The sequence below is a fragment of the Aplysia californica genome, unplaced genomic scaffold (genome assembly GCF_000002075.1).
Source record: "Aplysia californica isolate F4 #8 unplaced genomic scaffold, AplCal3.0 scaffold00401, whole genome shotgun sequence".
Taxonomy (NCBI): Eukaryota; Metazoa; Mollusca; class Gastropoda; order Aplysiida; family Aplysiidae; genus Aplysia; species Aplysia californica.
The window spans coordinates 569766-578747 of record NW_004797671.1 but is presented as its reverse complement, the minus strand read 5'-3'; positions in this window follow the sequence as shown (position 1 = coordinate 578747).

Genomic DNA, 8982 nt, shown 5'->3' with positions numbered 1-8982 from the left:
GTGCTCAGTGCGCTGGGATGTTGTCATGCAGTAGGAGACCCCATAACGGAGTTTTCCACGTTTTTTTTCTCACCTATTTGGACCACAATTTTATCAGCAAACCCGAGTAGTAGTCTCCTGTGACTGTTTTTTCATTTTCCAGGTAGTCAGTTATGGGGATATCTTTACAATCCCAGAAACACGACAGCATGACCTTTCCACTTGACAGTGTTACCTTTGCGTTCTTTGGTGTAGGAGACGAAGTGGTATTCCATTGCATGGAGAACATTTTTTCTCAGGATCAAAATTATGATGAATCCATGTTTCATCCATAGTCACCATGTTTTCAAAGAAATGTGTGTCATTGGACTCAATTCGAAAGAGCATTTATCAGGACTCAACCCCCTGGGAGGTTTTGTTGTTGTTGTTTTTTGGAGTTGTTTTTGTTTTTGCTATTGTTGTTGTTGTTGTTGTTGTTGTTGCTTTTTGCTCACTTGTCAAAAGGCGAGGTACTCACCGTGCAGACATCGTATTCATGTTAAGATGGTCATGGGGAATCGTTTCAATTGACCATACACTGATTTTTGTTTCACTTGAGAGCTGTATATCAGTTATACGTCGGTCTTGTAGAACCAGTTTCTTCATTATGAATACATTCTCTTCAGTTACCACAAAGGATGAGTGCCCTTCACGATTTTATCCAATACCGACATGAATTCAGATTTGAATTTTTTTACCCAGCGTGCCACAGTATTGGAACGAGGATATTTTACATCATTAACTAGAACCGTAGAAAAAATCAAAGGGGATTTTCTTTGCAAGTGTAAAAACTTGATAACTGAGCAATATTCAACAGGCTCCATGAAACAGCTTCAGCAAAGAAAAAAGACGTTTGTGTCCATGGTTTCATTGAACACGCTGACTGGTGCCTTGTTATTGTCGGATTTTCTTGAAACTCTGCATGTTGTGTTCAACAGAAATTGTCTAAAGGCTGGCGAAATTCCATTACTCTACCATGATTCCTTCATACCCAGACCAAAGACTTATAGAACTCTCCTCCTTGTGATCTTGCTATTTAGCTATCTATATGTCTATTCAGTTCAAAAGAGTGACCAAGAGAGAGAGAGAGAGAGAGAGAGAGAGAGAGAGAGAGAGAGAGAGAAAGAGAGGGGGAGGGAGAAAGAGAGAGATAGAGAGTGTGGGAGGGGGGGGGGAAGATGTATACAAAAATTGCTTAAGATGAGTATGATGACAGATCTGAGCGTAATTTACAACACAAAGAGATCTTGCTATGGAATGGCTTAGTTCTTTCTAGTAGGACATCTTCCTTCAATTAAAACAGAGGATCAGTCAGAAAACAGAATGTTTGGAACAGAGGGCAGTGTTGGTCGCACTTAAAAATTTACTTACTGATCCTTTAACTTCTTATTCTGTCTCAGCTCCAAATTTAATGTGACGTTAAAATGGGCGACCCATTGACAAACACAGGAAAAATAGGACTACTGAATAAAGCCAGCACAACCACGAGGCTGTTGATTGTTATCAATTCAAAGGAGAAAAAATGACTGACCAATACTTACACTACAAAATCACCCCGACAGAATAACAAATTATTGTAAAAACACGAAATTGGCTTTAAAAACACATATTTGTTTTCCAGGACAAATCGCCTTCAGCACCTGAAATGGGAACATTGTGTGTAGTTACAAACTCAACTTTTTCCTCTTCTTTCTAACCCAATAAACTCTGGTTTGCCCCGCTTTATGAAAAGTCCAAACAAAACGAACTTCAATGTCGATCTAAGGACATACGTGTAAACTGCTTTAAGAAGGACATCGTCTTGCAGCATGACAATGTCACACTGACCACAGTAAAACTGATGTACGATTTGCCCCAGGGGATTCACTTGTAAGGTTCTACCACACTCACCAGAAAGTCCGGGCCTAAATTCTTCAGATCATTACTCTTTTTAAAAACATCTTAAACGAGATTTATAAACAAAGCCTCAAAAAGAAAGAAGATCTTATTGCATTGTTTGTAATTTCTTAAGGGGGGGGGGTCTACACCTGGAGGCTATCTCGCTTATTACTCGACCGAATTTTACCACATTTCACACATATAACAAGCATAGTAAGGAGTCTTGAAATCCGCAATCAAATTTGAGAAAAAAGTTTCGATTCCATGGATACGCCGCCATATTGGATTTTATTGACATGTCTTACATAATGAATACCGCACTTATAGCTCATGGAAATTGATTGCTTTTTTGCATGCGTGTTTACAAACATTAGATCTAGAAATTTGTCTGTTGTTTTTTACCTAATCGAATTAAAACATTTTTAATGAATTTTTTCCTGAGGTAGCATTCAAGTTTGCGAAAAATCTGTGAAAATCCACACTCCAGACACCACCAACAAAAATCTATTCCATATATCAAAAATTCAACAAACAAATTTTTTGTATTTCCTCTTCTCTTCATTCTGTGAAAATTTCATGAAGATTGGATGAAAAATGGTGGAGTTATTTTAAAAAGTATAGAGAAAAGTAGCATTTTGAGAAAACGGCTGATAAAGAAAAATAAAATACTGACTTTATGAGGAAATGGCGGTTATAAACATGCGCGGTATTGGAAAAAACACGATTTTTAAGGGTTCTTATGCCATGAAATAGTTGTAGGAGACGCTGAGGAAGCTAAAAATGCCTACAACTCAAATTCCATGATTTTGAGCCGAATTTTGATTCTTGAATGATGACACAGCTGTGCGTCTCTTTCTCTTATACGACAATGGCAAACTTCACCTTCAGGGAAATCGCTTTAAAAGCTAAACTAGATAGAGTGAGTTGCTATTATACTGAAGCGAGATTCCACTGTGATTAAATTATCATTGTCCAAGGTTTGACCCCTTTGACCTCAGTAAGGGACAGCCCTCGTACTTTGAACAGCGCTGTGTCGGAAATGAGGAACTGTACATATCATTGAATGAGCCAGACACATCACGGGAGAACAAACTGTTGAATACTTGATCACGTGACTAGCGTGAAACAGGTCATGTTGTCATGTATTAGTTACCTGTAAAAAAGAGAGAGGGAGAGAGAGAGAGGGAGAGAGAGAGAGAGAGAGAGAGAGAGAGAGAGAGAGAGAGAGAGAGAGACCTTCTGGATTCAAAATTTCTGAACCGACAGAAAGCGACAAACATTGTGGTCCGACATAATATTAGCGTTATTATAGTTTATAACTATGTGTGTGCGAGTGTGTGTGTATTTGTGTATGTTTGTGTATGTATGTTTGTCTTCACGTGTGTGTGCGAGTGTGTTTGTATTTGTATTTGTGTGGCGTCGGTGGCCTAGTGGTTAGGCTCTCGGATTCGCAACCGTAAGGTCGTGGGTTCGAATCCCGTCAGGGGCCCGATGTTGTGTTCTTGTGAAAGGCACTTTGCACACATTTTTCTCACTCCACCCAGGTGGAAATGGGTACCCGGCTATAGACAGTGAACGATCGTGTCAGTTTGATAGTGTTTGAGCGCGTGAAATCCGCAGCTTGCACTGTATGCTTCCGCGGAAGCCGAGGATGTTTCTGAGTGTTCTCAGAGGGTCTGCTGGGGTAATAATAGTTGTAAAGCGCATAGAGCATGCTCTTGAGCATGGATATGCGCTATACTATAAATGCAATTATTATTATTATTACTTGTGTGTGTGTGTTTGTGTGCCTGTATGTGTGTTTTCATGTGTTTGCGTGCGTGTGTGTGTGTGTGTGTGTTTGTGTGTGTGTCTGTTTGCATGCATGTGTGTATTATGTGTGTATGTGTGTGAGCAGAAATTAAAACATGATCCTTCTACTAAACGTCTCGTGGAAAGACACACAAGTGTCACCCACCAACAAACAACACCCGTCCGATATGATAACCTCACTTTGGCATTATTTTATGCGTGTGTGTGGGGAGGGGGGAGGTTTCAACATCATAAATAAAGCCCATGAATATTATTTTGTTTTTTATGTCTGTGCAGTTAGTATTTTATGTGTTTTGTAGTGTGTGCCGGAGTGACGGAAGAGTGACGGAGGGTGAAAAAGATCAATAGAGAAACACACACACACACACACACACACACACACACACACACACAATCACACACACACACACACACACACACACACACACACACACACACACACACACACACACAAATACACACACATGCGCAGACATATAAACTCAACACACAACACACATGTTCACACAGAGAGAGAGAGAAAGAGAGAGAGAGAGAGAGAGAGAGAGAGAGAGAGAGAGAGAGAGAGAGAGAGTACGCGAGAAGAATGTACGAGTGTTCACATTAAACCACATCACTGTTAGGGATAAACAAATAACAACAAAGAGGCCACACTAATGTATTCTAATGCACTATCAATATTGTATATATAATTTAGTCTTCTTTGATCTTGTTTCAGAATTAGCATTGTGTAACAAAGGGGAGTAGGCAACATAAATACATTATGTTGTTCCTGTCACACCCGTAAACTATACTGAAAGAAACAACCAAGAAAAACCCACACAAAAAAAAGAATAAAACCACACACACGCGGGCAACAGAATGAAACACTCAGCACTTTATGGTTGTGTTCTTTGTGACTAGTTTTGCTTTGTTTGTTTCGTTTTTTTAATTCTTTTGTATTTTTTATGGTAAGTCAGAAATTAGGGAAACTAAAAACGCTCTAGTGTTCTACTTTTCCATATAATTTGTTTTTTTTGGTTTACGTTTTCGTATGTGCGTTCCTTTGCCTTATTGTGCATTCCCTTTTCATCTTTGTTTTAGTTAACACTGAGTTTACTCCAAACCCATTCCAAAAGTTGAGAACGGAGAAAGAAGTGAGGGAGGGTTGGGGTAGGTGGGGTATGCACTGTCCTCTTGATGTAAATAATTATTGTTCTAATCTTAGAACGGGATGACACACGCTTACTTTTCAGTCCATCCTTCACTGAGTGTTTTCCATTTTAATTTTCCCCTCACTCCCTCTCTCATTCAATTTTTCACAGACTAACTCACTTAGGGACACTTTGGACTCTCTCCTTGTTTTACCTCATCATCCTTTCTCCCTATCTCTCTATCTCTCTATCTATCTATATATCTCTCTATCTCTCTTTTTCTCTATCTATCTATCTATCTATCTATCTATCTATCTATCTATCTATCTATCTATCTACAGGATGGTAAAAAAAAACTGTACAACTTGTTTGTTAATATTTTCCTCAACACTGAAATTTTTCGTTTCAAATTTGTACAAAACATTGGGAATTCAAAAGGAATTGTTTGACATTCATTTTAGATAAATCTACATCATAGGTTTGCTCTACGAGGCATGTAAAAAAAAACAACCCATTTCCAGCTGTCTCCATTTGTAGCATGACGCACTAGTTTGCATTAGGCCTACCACTAACAATCCCAACAATTGAGCCGTATTGCAAACTACAATTGTCTAACAGGCTAACAGAAGTTTGCAGATAGCTTTTCTAAAGTTTCCTTTTCCTGTTGAGATCATGGTTAAGATAAGTAAAGAGCAGAGAGCCCTTTGTATTGAACATTTCCTCACCACCAACTCATTTCGTAAGTTACGCACATGGTACGGAAATAATGTCAAAGTGTCCTTAAGGCCTTCTTTGATGTCTAGGGTAGAAAAGGTCCATCAGTTAGGACCTGTGGAGAGTCAGAACTAAAAATTCCAAACAAAATGACAACCCCAGGTCAAACACACACTGTTCACACCCCTTTAAACCAGGGTGCAGAATTCACTTGATGAGCCCCATGAGATGTCTGTCCGTAACCGATAACTGCAGCAATGACTTTCCTACATCTCAATGACCCGCATTCTTAAGGCAGATTTTCGTCTACGATTCTATCATTTTTCCAGTTCATAAAGCTATCAGAGGATAGCAATGTGTTCATGATTCCTCAATCGTCTTGAAAAGCGTGGACATTTCCTCTATAACATTTGATTCCTTGGCAAAGCCCATATTCACCTGTCAGGTTATATCAACTCCGCAAATGATGTCTATTTGGGCAACCTCACCATCCACCACAACCTATTGTCTCTAGAAACAGCTCCATACTGTAAGGTGTACAGTGTGTGTGGCTTTGACTTTTTACTTTGAGTACTCATAGTTGAGTGGATCCTTGTGTTTGGCCACCACTGAACGTTACGAACGACGAGGTAAAATGTGTCGAGTCCGAAGGAGGACATATAGGCCATTGGCTCACACAATATCAGAATTTGAAAAACATTTGTTTAACTCTGTAGGAAATAGAAATATTGTTTAAAGGTTACAAGTATGGAAAGATTGGATTTTAAAATGAAAATAACATGAAAAAAAAACCCAATCATTCCATGGCTTTCCTTACAAGATCTTTTTAATGGTGCATTTGGTATTTTTAGGTGGTTTTTATAAAAGCCATTTCCTTTTTTCGATAATAAGTTTCTTCTTTGTGAATTTTATGTGAAACAAATTCTTTTGAATGAAGTATATATGTTCCAAATTACAACATTCATTGATACATTAAATTTGTGCGAGATATTTTTTGAAAGGTTCTACAGTTTGTTTGGGTTTTTTTTGTTTTTTTATCACCCTGCTATCGATCTCAAACACACACTCACACACACACACACATACACGCGCACACACCATACATACACACACTCACACACATTGCCTCTCTTCACATGTGCCCTCTCTACCTCAGATTTGTCTCCAACACTCACTTCTCAATTATTCCATCAATTTTACTCTATTTCTCACAACCTCAACTACAAAAAAGATGAACTCACACAGTCCAACAAAAACACACATGCACTCTGACGCTTTCCACAGTACCCCCCCCCCTCTTCCACCAACTTCCCAGTGCGTCCCCCACCCCCCTCCCACATACACACCACTGAATGTCATGCAGTTTTTATTGATCTCTCATTTTGCTCAGTTGGTGTCATTTCGGGCTATGGTCTGGATTGTAGTGGTTCGAATCCCAATATGACGTTTTTGAACGTGAACATTTCGGGGAGTATTCAAGACTTGACATGTCTGTCTCTGATCTAATCGGAGATGGACGTAAAATCGCAAGTTCTACCTGTTAAATAAGCTCCGGTGTTGAGTGGGGTGTGGCATCTGTACATTTCCTGTCCAATCTGGCATCTGACAGGGCGAGATGCACCGACTCATCTGACTGAACACGTGGGCATAATGCGGTCTAACCTGCACTAATAGCCACCTGTTCAAGACAATCCCCTGTACACCAAAAAAAAATCACCACCCAATTCCCATTTCTCATTTCCTTTTCTTTTTCAAACTACGACACTGTCACAAACGTACATGTGTCTTCGACAATCACTTTTCCCATCGACAATGGGTCTTGGTAAGTTTCAACTGCAATAATAAATGTGTGAACACAATATAAATAATATTATCATCTCCTTTCGTCACATAATTATGTCAAATTAACGTTTCCTTTACCCTTTCAGAGAGCTCCTATAAGAGGGTATTACGACAAATTAAAGGCTCGTATTCTTTTAAAACAATTAACTGTCTAAAGGTAACATTTAAACAGACACAGGTAGACAGAATCTCTCAATGAAAACTTCCCCCAAGGTCTGTGTGCATAGACACAAAGTTTGTTGTGATATCTACGCCCCCATCGCTACTTTTGTAATACAACACTTACTATACAATCGGTATGTCATCAGTCTATGATGTCTAAAGTGAATTAATAATAATTTTATGTATTTTGTGCCTAAAGATGCACCCTAAGCCAACGTGGAGCACCAACAAAAACAATAATGGTACCATATTGTTTCTTTAAACGAACAAAACATTAGATCTAAAGATACGCTTCTGTAATAGTATACTGTGATAAATCAAGATGAGATAGATGGTTACTCGTTTTCACTATCATACAACTTTAATTTCTAATGTGATACAACATGCCTCCCTTATCGTGTGTTCATATCGGTGCTGGTATCTGCAGTAGTTGCTCCAGACAGCGCAAACTCTACACGTCAGTATTTAGCAACACCCATTCTATCTCTCACGATCTTTTTGTACTCCAGTGGATCTGGGGTAGATTCCAAATTCTGGCAGCGGAGATGGGTATCACATGACGTCTCGGGACTATATATAGCTGTTAGGAACCGACAAGAAGCCAGGGTGTCCCTGAGAGCATCAGAGAGATCGCCATCATGTCGTCTGCTTTCCTTCTCCTGGCGTGTGCGCTGGTCATCTCTGTCCACGCCGACGGCGTCTGCAGAAACAGGCGTCAGTGTAACAAAGGTGAGGACACAGCTGCTGCAGAAGTCACCCGGTGCTTTGTTCATTTGTCTGTCCCACTCTTTGAACACCCACGGTTTTGGTAAAGTTCACAAAAGAAGAAGCTGTTGGTAATTTATTCAGGATTAAAATTCTGTTTTCTTTACGTATATTATGTGAAAACACGGGCTGCTGTATGCATTTAATGGAACATTATGCAAATTCGTGTTTCTGATTTTACTAAAACTGTTCTAACTATGTCACAACATTGTTCATTTCGTCCATAAAGAATTAAAATAAAGATTCCCTTTATTGTCTCTACAAGTAAAATAATTCACAGTAGACGTTTTGAGCAGTCAACAGGAAATTAACCGTATCAGTTTGTATTTTTAAAAACAAAAAAAACAAATTGAAAACTGTATTTATAAAACTTTGTCTTTACATAAAAGAATGTAACATTGAATAAAAAGGAAGGAGGCTTCATAAAGCTTCAATGTTTTGGTAAATAAAATTTTTAAAAACATGTCGGTGGGTCTTACTGAACATTGTCTATAAGAAAAAGAGTAGCGCTTAAATGTATCCATTAGAATAAGAGAGGTGTAACCATTTAGTTTTCTTTAAAAGTTGGTTTTCGGTCTGTTAAAGTAAAGGTACACTCACTCTCTCGATCTCTGTCTTTTAAATGCAAATATTTTCAATTCTGAAATAAAGGCTGAAA